The sequence below is a fragment of the Halichoeres trimaculatus genome, unplaced genomic scaffold (genome assembly GCF_033239565.1).
Source record: "Halichoeres trimaculatus isolate MK-OKI-2021-1 unplaced genomic scaffold, fHalTri1.1 fHalTri1_scaffold_10, whole genome shotgun sequence".
NCBI lineage: Eukaryota > Metazoa > Chordata > Actinopteri > Labriformes > Labridae > Halichoeres > Halichoeres trimaculatus.
Genome location: NW_027437187.1, coordinates 6,032,676 through 6,041,804, shown reverse-complemented (window position 1 = coordinate 6,041,804; position 9,129 = coordinate 6,032,676).

Genomic DNA, 9,129 nt, shown 5'->3' with positions numbered 1-9,129 from the left:
TATGTTGATTAAGGCTGTCACTTTAACGGGTTAATTCGATTAATTAATTACACTGCAAATTAATGCATTCAAAAAAATGCAATTAACTCAGAGCATCTTGAAGGATCTTTCAAGACCCAAATAATATTATTTTCAATGACTATGTAAACACCAAAACTACCTTGGAAGAGTGGATTCTCTTCTTTTATGTCTCTCTTCCTGTTTTGATCCTAAAAACAGACAATTGTACTTTTTATGGATCGCGTTCATCTTGGGGGCTCCATCCAGCTCTGTCTCTCTAAACTACCGTGACAAATCCTCAGTCGGAGCATGAGCTGCCTGTACTTTTCTGACTCACAGCGTCTCTTTGTGTCTCTGTCATCTCACATCTTCTCCTCATACCCATGCTGAGCTCTCATCCAAAGAGCACACCGCTCTCACCCACAGTAGTTCACCAGCAGGATTTTGATTGACGAACTCCACCAGACCCCGCCTCCCTCTGCTGAAAAACACAATCTACTTCTACCACAGGTGATGACACAAAGTTGTTTCTTTCCCACAAGAATCCAGACAGACAAGAAAAAAAAACTATAAACAATGAGCTTTTGGAGACAGATTACTGGTTCAAGAGTAATGAAATTTCTTAGAAAAAAAAACACCCCCCAAAAAAACTTCATTGTCTTCCACTCCCACAAAAAAGCAGACATAAAGTAATTCTGTCCTCAAATTAAAGACCGGAATATTCGAAGAGTCAGCTCGACAAAATTTATTTATTTTGTTTATTTGATTAATTCCTTAATTTCAAGTGTTGTATTGAAGATCTTACAAAGAATGTCAAAATATGTTGCTTTTTTAAGGTGAGACATTTTGTCCACTCTCAACACTTCTCTACTTCTTCTCTTAATTTGAGCTTCATCTACACTACTGCAATATAATATGGTAACACTTCATATGTGCCATTACATGGTCTGAGTTCAGTTCTCCCACCAGAATACTTTTCAGATATGAGGTTAACTGAGATCAGTTATTTTCAGAATGCCTGTACAATATACCAGACCGTGCACAAAATGAAACACAAACTGTGTAAGATAATTCCTATCTTCCCACATCCATGCCACCAGGAACAAAAACCTAACAACAGGGAAAAATGAAGGCTGGAGTGTTCCAGCTTCGGCATTATATGCAGGGGGCCGCAGAGAAGGTATAAACTTGACAATGAGTTGAAAATTTCATGGTTCATCTCTATCTTTAAGAAAAAAAAAAAAGAAATCACAACTTCTGGCAATGTTTGATTAATTCACTGGTTATTCCAATCGTAATCCACACTGTATAATGAGATTATCAGCACCAGCATAGAATATTTCAAAATGCTACTTTGTAGCTTCCTGAATCGGTCGAGCAAAACTGGATCAATTTATAGCACATCTAGGTCTCTTTGACAACACCACACCAGCTGACAAAGTTTAGGAGAGAAAGAAAAGAGATCTGTGTTTTTCTCTGCTGAAGACGATGTCTGTGATTAATTTTGTAGTGATTGTGGACACTGGAGCCTAACTGTCAGACAGAAAAAGGACAGAAGAGCAGAAGAAAGATAAACAGGAGGAAGATAGAGCACAAGCTACAGGCTAACACAGGAGCTAAACTGTTTGCGCTAATGTTGACCAACCCACAGTCAGCAGTTATTCTGTAGTGGTCTGTTCAAACTTGAGAGTCTATCAATAAAATGAAGAATGAGGTTACGTTAGCTCTGCTTGGTAGATGACTGGCAGGACATAACCAGGATTCACTAATGTTGCACGTTACCAACATGTCTTACCGAGCTTGCCAAGTATGGATGACTACTACTGTACAAACCAACAGTTTGCTTGTTGTCATGTAGCCTTTGTATAAGTCATAGCACCAGGCTGCTAGTAGCACTGCATTTATACAGATACTGACATACGATACAATCATACAATGTTTGCTTGTTACATTTCAAACTGTAGCGCTATATAATTGTACTGATGAATACCCTACCTCAGCACATTGTTTCCTGTAAAAAGTTGACTTTAACAAAGAAAATTTGTTCCAAAACTAACACACGCCTGGTTAAAAGTCACATCTTCACAACAGTGTGGGAGAGACTCCAGGCCAGAAGGTGGCGAGGAAGTCTGATTAAAACAGATCCGAGCTTGATTGATCCTTATGCAAATACAAAGAAGCTTGAGGAGTAATGTTATCAAATGTCAATAAATAACAACAAAACAAATCAAAACAATGGTTATTAAAAGCCCTGCTGGGGCTTCAAAGGATGATTTACGGCAAGTAGACAGAAAGTCCCTTTGATGACACTGAGCTGGGTTAGTTTACCAAGTGAGAAAATACAAATAACCATATCGCTTTGCATCCTGGGAAAAGTTGTGAAAAAGATCTGCTCTCCAAAACAAATGCATATCTTGGTAAGAGTCATGTCTTTTTAACAGTGGGTGCCAGCGCCCGTGATAAAAAGACTCTATCCCAGGAAATAAACACTGACTCTGGCTACAGGTGTCGCTGCTATCAACACTAAACAGATAGTCCTCACTGAGACTTTAGATGTACGTTTACATTTTTATAAAGGTTTCACAGCTCGACGAGGAAGAATCTGAATGAAACAATGATGTGATTTAAGAGAAAACCAGAGACAGAGAAACTCAAGTTTACCAGAGTCACTGGAGAAACGTTTCAGAGTACAGTAAGAGCTTTGAGATGTTTGAATGAGGAGCAGTTATACTCGATATCATCACTGTGACAGAAAGACTCGTAATCAATCTTTACTCTTTGATAAATGTCAAAAACTTTTTCTACACTAGCATATCCTGGAACATTTTGGTTGTTTGTGGCTAAAGCTGGAGCTGTGATGCTCTGGTCATAAACTGCTTCACTGAAAGGACGAGTACAAGAGGAGAACTCGTGTGAAAATGTGACTCTTTGTTCTGCCTGGAGACCAGATGGGCATGTGATCACCAGCCTCGCTTACCTCTGTCTGTGAGTGTGACTGCTTTAACTGTCTTTTAAAGCTAAACCCTCGAAGGACGCGGACGCAAGAAGGAAAGATCATGAAGTATACACTGAACACACACACACAAAAAAAAGCCTGAGAAAGGCCTAAAGGTTAGCAGTCAGGAGAGAGGTGGGAAGAGCAGTCATGTGGTGTGTGTGTGTGTGTGAGTGTGTGTGAAGTCAGCTGATGTGTAGTGATGTGGTGTGTGGTGTGAATGGGCTTTTGTAAGTGTTTGTAAATGGTGGGAAGGGAAATGCATATCACAATATGCTGACAGACGACTGGAAAGATCTAATGTTTAACTCAGGCCGTTCGGACTTTATTGTTCAGTTTGAAACACGGCGGTGACGGAGAGCACGAGATCAGTGACTGACACAATAAAAGCTGCACTACAAAGAATGCCTCATGTTGCAGCGGCATTATTCAGATATATTCATTTATTGGGTACATGAAGTGATGGCAGCCACACAAAGAGGAAACTGTGGGTAAAGGTTTTGAATGACTGGAGGTTAAGAGAAACAAAGCTGCCCCCTTCTGCTGTGAGTTTGTACAGCCATCCTTCTTCAACTCAGTTGTTTTATACAAATTTTCTTAGTGGTACGATGTGTGGAGACGAGAGTGGACAGTGGAAGTAAAAATGAAGCCAGACTTTCAGCGACCATCTCCCAGAGTGTCTCATGTATATTTGATCTGCTGACTGTGGTAAACAGAGTGGAGTCTGCTGCTCCACACCTGCAGGTTTTTCGATACAAACAAACTTCATAACAGCGTGTGAGGAGACTTCCTGCTCATTAGAAGCTCTTCCTGCTCTTTGTGACATTCCACACACACTGAAGATAAATGGACACGTGTATTTAAACAAGCAAACAGTTTGGCTATGCTCAGTTTAAATACTCATGTCCCCTTTCTGCAACAGCCATCATCATCATCATCGCCACTGTCGTCATCTTTAGGATCATTCCCCTGGGTAAGGTTGTTTTGAGGGTTAGGGTTGTTTTCATATCAGGGGTCTATTCCACAAAGCTGGCTTACCTCAAAGCCTGGCTTATTTTGGTTAGCCTCACTAACCTAAGTGAGAGTTCAGTTCCACAAACCAGGGTTAGGGCTAGCGTGGCTTGGTAACCATGGTAAATTAGCCAGCGCGACAAGCCTGGTCCCAGGTAGGCTAACGATCAGGCTTACCTTAGCTGCGTCTCAGAGAAGGTCCAACAGGCTTCTAAAAGACGCCTTGTGAACTGCGTCACTGTGTCACATTAAATTAATGTAGAACTGTAATGAATTGGTCGGAAACATAAAATGAGACTTTTCGGTAACTTTTGAAACCCAAATATTCAGGAGGATTGTGAGGCCCCGCTTTAACGGTCTGTATTTCTACCAAGGTTGTAATAGTTAACTAAAACGAAACTAAAAAGGAAAACTAAAATTTAAAATACATTGCAGTTAACTCAAACTAATAAAAACTAGAAATGCAAACAAAAACGATAAGTAAACTAAAACTGTATCTTGTGTTCACAAAACTGAGTGAAACTAACTAAAATTAAAGACAAAATGTCCTTAGTTATAGTTTTTGACAATATTAATAGCCTGTAGGATTTTAATTAATCCGACACAATTTCCCAACCAATTTTACGACAGTTTTCGGCAGTTGTCAGCGCTGTACGGCACCATCATAGCGACGTACTGGGACATGCTTGTTTACTGCACTGACTGGCTGTGCTCTGTGCTGCGACAAAACGTAGTGGAGACTTTATTGTTACAGAGTCCAAGTTTCTAATTATTAAAGCTCATATTATATTGTTTTATGTAATTTATGTTTTTGTTATTTTTATTTAATTCATGTTAACATTATTTTATATAATTTATGTTTATATTTTTGTATTAAGTTCATATTATTTTCTTGTGTTTAAGGCAGCAGCCAACAGTTCAATATCAGCATTGACTGAGCAGTGAGCAGTATGTTGAACTGGAAAATAAACTGTTTTACAAAATATTTACTCTGACCTTTTTGAACCCTGCACCTGGTTAATAAGGTATGAAAAAACTAAAACTAAACTAAAACTAAGCCTTGTTGCAAAAATTAAAACTCAATAAAAACTAGAATGCCCACTCTAAAACTAATTGAAACTAAACTGTAATGGAAAAAAATGTCAAAACTAACTTAAACTAAACTATAATGACAAATCCAAAACTATTTTAATCTTGATTCCTACTGAAAATCAAAATCAAGCGAGCTTTTGTCCTTCAGCTCCATGGGAGGTATCCGTCCTCCCTGAGCTTGCCTTTGGACACCTGCGTCATCCTTTGACATCTGTACCGCCCCAGCCAAAATATACTGGAATAACAGTGAATCAAGACATGTAACATACTAGACAGTGTGTGTAAGATGTAGGAAAATCCGTGGCTGAGTGGTTATAGAGCAGGCCTTAGACTCGCAGTTATCTGTGCTTAATTTCAGCGTGGGTTCAATCCAACCAGTGGTAACTATTTGAAAATACCTGATTTTCTTTCTTCTGTCACCCTCAAAGTACAGTCAACATATAACAGAATAAAAGGCACAAATTGTCCTATGATATAAAAGGTGACAACAGCCACAATTTTCCATATAAAACCTTCCTTTTACCAGCGGTCCGTTCTGATCATGATGATAATGTAAAGGTGATTCCTAATGGTGAGATAACTTTGTGTCTTCCTCCTTATTTCAATATAGATCACTGTATCACTAATATTTCAAATAAAAAAATGACATCTCAACCAGACATGTTTTTTCTCCTGTTTTAATTAGTGTTTGATGAAATATATATATATATATATATATATATATATATATATATATATATATCTGAACGCACAACACGTCCAACCTTGAGGCAGATGGGCTACAGCAGCAGAAGACCACACCGGGTGACCCTCCTGTCAACTAAGAACAGGAAACTGAGGCTACAATTCACACAGCAACACCAAAAACTGGACAATAGAAGATTGGAAAAACGTTGCCTGGTCTGATGAGTCTGGATTTCTGCTCCACATTCAGATGGTAGGGTCAGGATTTGGCATCAACAACATGAAAGCATGGATCCATCCTGCCTTGTGTAAACTATTCAGGCTGCTGCTGGTGGTGTAATGGTGTGGGGGATATTTTCTTGGCTCACTTTGGACCCCTTAGTACCAACTGAGCATGGTTTAAAGTCCACAGCCTACCTGAGTATTGTTGCTGACCATGTCCATCCCTTTATGAGCACAGTGTACCCATCTCCTGATGGCTACTTCCAGCAGGATAACGCTCCATGTCATAAAGCTGGAATCATCTCAGACTGGTTTCTTCAACATGACAATGAGTTCCCTGTACTCAAATGTCCTCCACAGTCCCCAGATCTCAATCCAATAGAGCACCTTTGGGATGTGGTGGAACAGGAGATTCTCATCATGGATGTTCAGACGACAAATCTGCAGCAACTGTGTGATGCTATCATGTCAATATGGACCAAACTCTCTGAGGAATGTTTCCAGTACCTTGTTGAATCTATGCCATGAAGGATTAAGGCAGTTCTGAAGGCAAAAGGGGGTCCAACCCGGGACTAGCAAGGTCTGATAAAGTAGCCGGTAAGTGTATATGCTTGATCGTGATCCACACTTTAAAATGAGATTATCAGCACCATTATAGGTTACTGCCTTAATGCTGCTTCTCAGCTTCCTGAATGAGTCCCAGCCTCCGCTGTTTTTAAATGTGTGTTGAAAATAAATTTGACCCAAATTCTTTCATACCAACACTCAAATATAAAGGAAGAGAGAGAAAGAAAAATGAAAAATAACAGAATTCATGATTTAAATTCTTTAGACTCAGGAATGAATGGGCTTGAGGACTCGATGTCGTCCTTGCAGAAACAGCTTTCTAACTGCTCTCTTTGTATTAATCTGATTTGAGCTTCTTTCATTTTTTTTTTTAACCCACTCGTGTTTTAATCTTCTCTTTGAGCCCATTCTTGCTTTCATGTCTGTTTTTTTTTTTGAGTCAGTCTAATTTCTTTGCCTCATGATTTTCTCCAGTGAAACCTGCCCTCTGGATGCCCTGGCAGAGAGTGAAATGTAATAAAGTGCCCTCTCAGGTGCCCTCTGTGCGTAGAATGTAATAAAGTGCTCTCAGATGCTCTTCCAATGGATAACATGTGATAAACTATCATATTGGTAGCTGAACCTTAGTGTTGTCATGCAAGGCTTGAGGGTTATATAAACAATTACCAAGAGCCTTGAATCAGGTCACATCATCACGTCATCAGTTTCAAAGCTTTCCTTAAGAATCTTGTTTGTTTTTGTGTCACATAATTCAATTTCAACCACAAAATGCCACAAAACTGTCCGTCAGTGTCTTTGAGGTATTTTGTTGATGAAAGAGGTGGGCCAGAGACAGATAAGGGCTGGTATCAAATATGTGCTTTAAACTTGTTAAAAGAACATGTCATATGTTTGTTTAAATGTGCAGTTTGAATTTCTGTTGGCGTCATAGTATTTATTGTGACATTCCATTTTTAACCAATTAAAGAACCAGTCCCATGAAACTGTCTCATGGTGAAACCACAAAAACATGACAAGTATTAAATAATCCACCTTCCTGGAAGTTATGTAAGTGTACTGATGAAATACATTATTTGTAATAAAAAATAATCTCAAAAATTATTGAAATATTTCATTTCTTAACTTGATGATATGGTGTTGTTGTACAGAGTAAGTCAGTACGCTGTAGACATCAATGTTTTTAGAAGAATTTTTTTTATCAGGTTTTTTTTTTCAAAACATTTATTACACCAGTTGACTTTTATCAGTTTCACGTCATTCACCCATTTTCCTAAATGAATTGTTAAACGCGTGTGTCATGGTTTATTGAAACCAGAAGTACCATCTTGATGTGCATTGTGCAACTATTGATGCCCATTCTGAGGTCTATCACATTAGTTCAACAAAATTTTCAATATCTGCTCCTCAATTTGTAACAATTTCCACATAGTTTTCTGCTCATTTACTTTTGTAATATATTTTTAAATTGAAACACAGCAAAAACTGAAATCTAATCAAGTGTTCGTGTATTGTTTTGGAAAAAAATATTAGACTTGATATGGGCCACATTCAACTGACCAGTCCAGAAACACGAGATATTTCCAGATATTAAAAGACAAAAATGACGTCTGAATTGCTTTTGAAAAATAGAAAAATATCTGCCAACAAGGTAAAAAATAATGCATGTGAAGTTTTTTACAATCTGAATAATGTCCTGATTCAAGAAACTTTTCTCTTACCATATTGACAGATATGTTTACTTATTGCGAACAATTCAGGCATTGTTTTTTCTTTAAATAACTTCACTTTTTGGGACTCGTCTGGATAATGTGTACCAGGGAGCATTAAGTCTTTATATATATATATGTATATATATATATATATATATATATATATATATATATATATATATATATATATATATATAAAAAACATTTAATAAGATTTGATTATTAGCAGTACTTCATGAACACCCTGTTACAGTATTTTTTTTCTTTCTATCATGTTGATCCCACATAACAAACAACAGAAACAAATAAATATTCAAAAACTTTCCTGATAAATCCTGATCTGGATTCTGCTTAAAGTAAAAATAAAAATAAATAAAAGCAAACCATAAAAAACCCATCATGAAATATTGTCCCCACATCACCCACTCATGGAGAACATTTTCCTTGAAAGCAGCTCTTCCCGACGTATTGGTTTTTGTTTTGATGATGTTTTAATACTAGCTTGACCTTCAAACATTTTTCAGCCCAAAAATGTAAACATTTTCTTTGGCTCAAACTTTTGTCTCCTCTGCTTAAATTCTTCACATTTTTATGAATCCATTCATTGAAAGACTTCAGCTGTAGGGGTTGTTGAGTTTCTGCTGAGTGAACACAGCTTTAGCTTTAGACAAGTAGACCATGTGTAGTCCCAGAGCCAGCTCAAGGCATTTAGCTAACCTAGCGCCTGCTTAGGGCTCTGCGACCACCAGGGGGCCCTGAAGAGCAACTAACAACATTTTTAAAAAATGTTTGATATTTTTTTGCATGTATGAGTGATGATCTCTATATGATCAATGATATATTATTGTA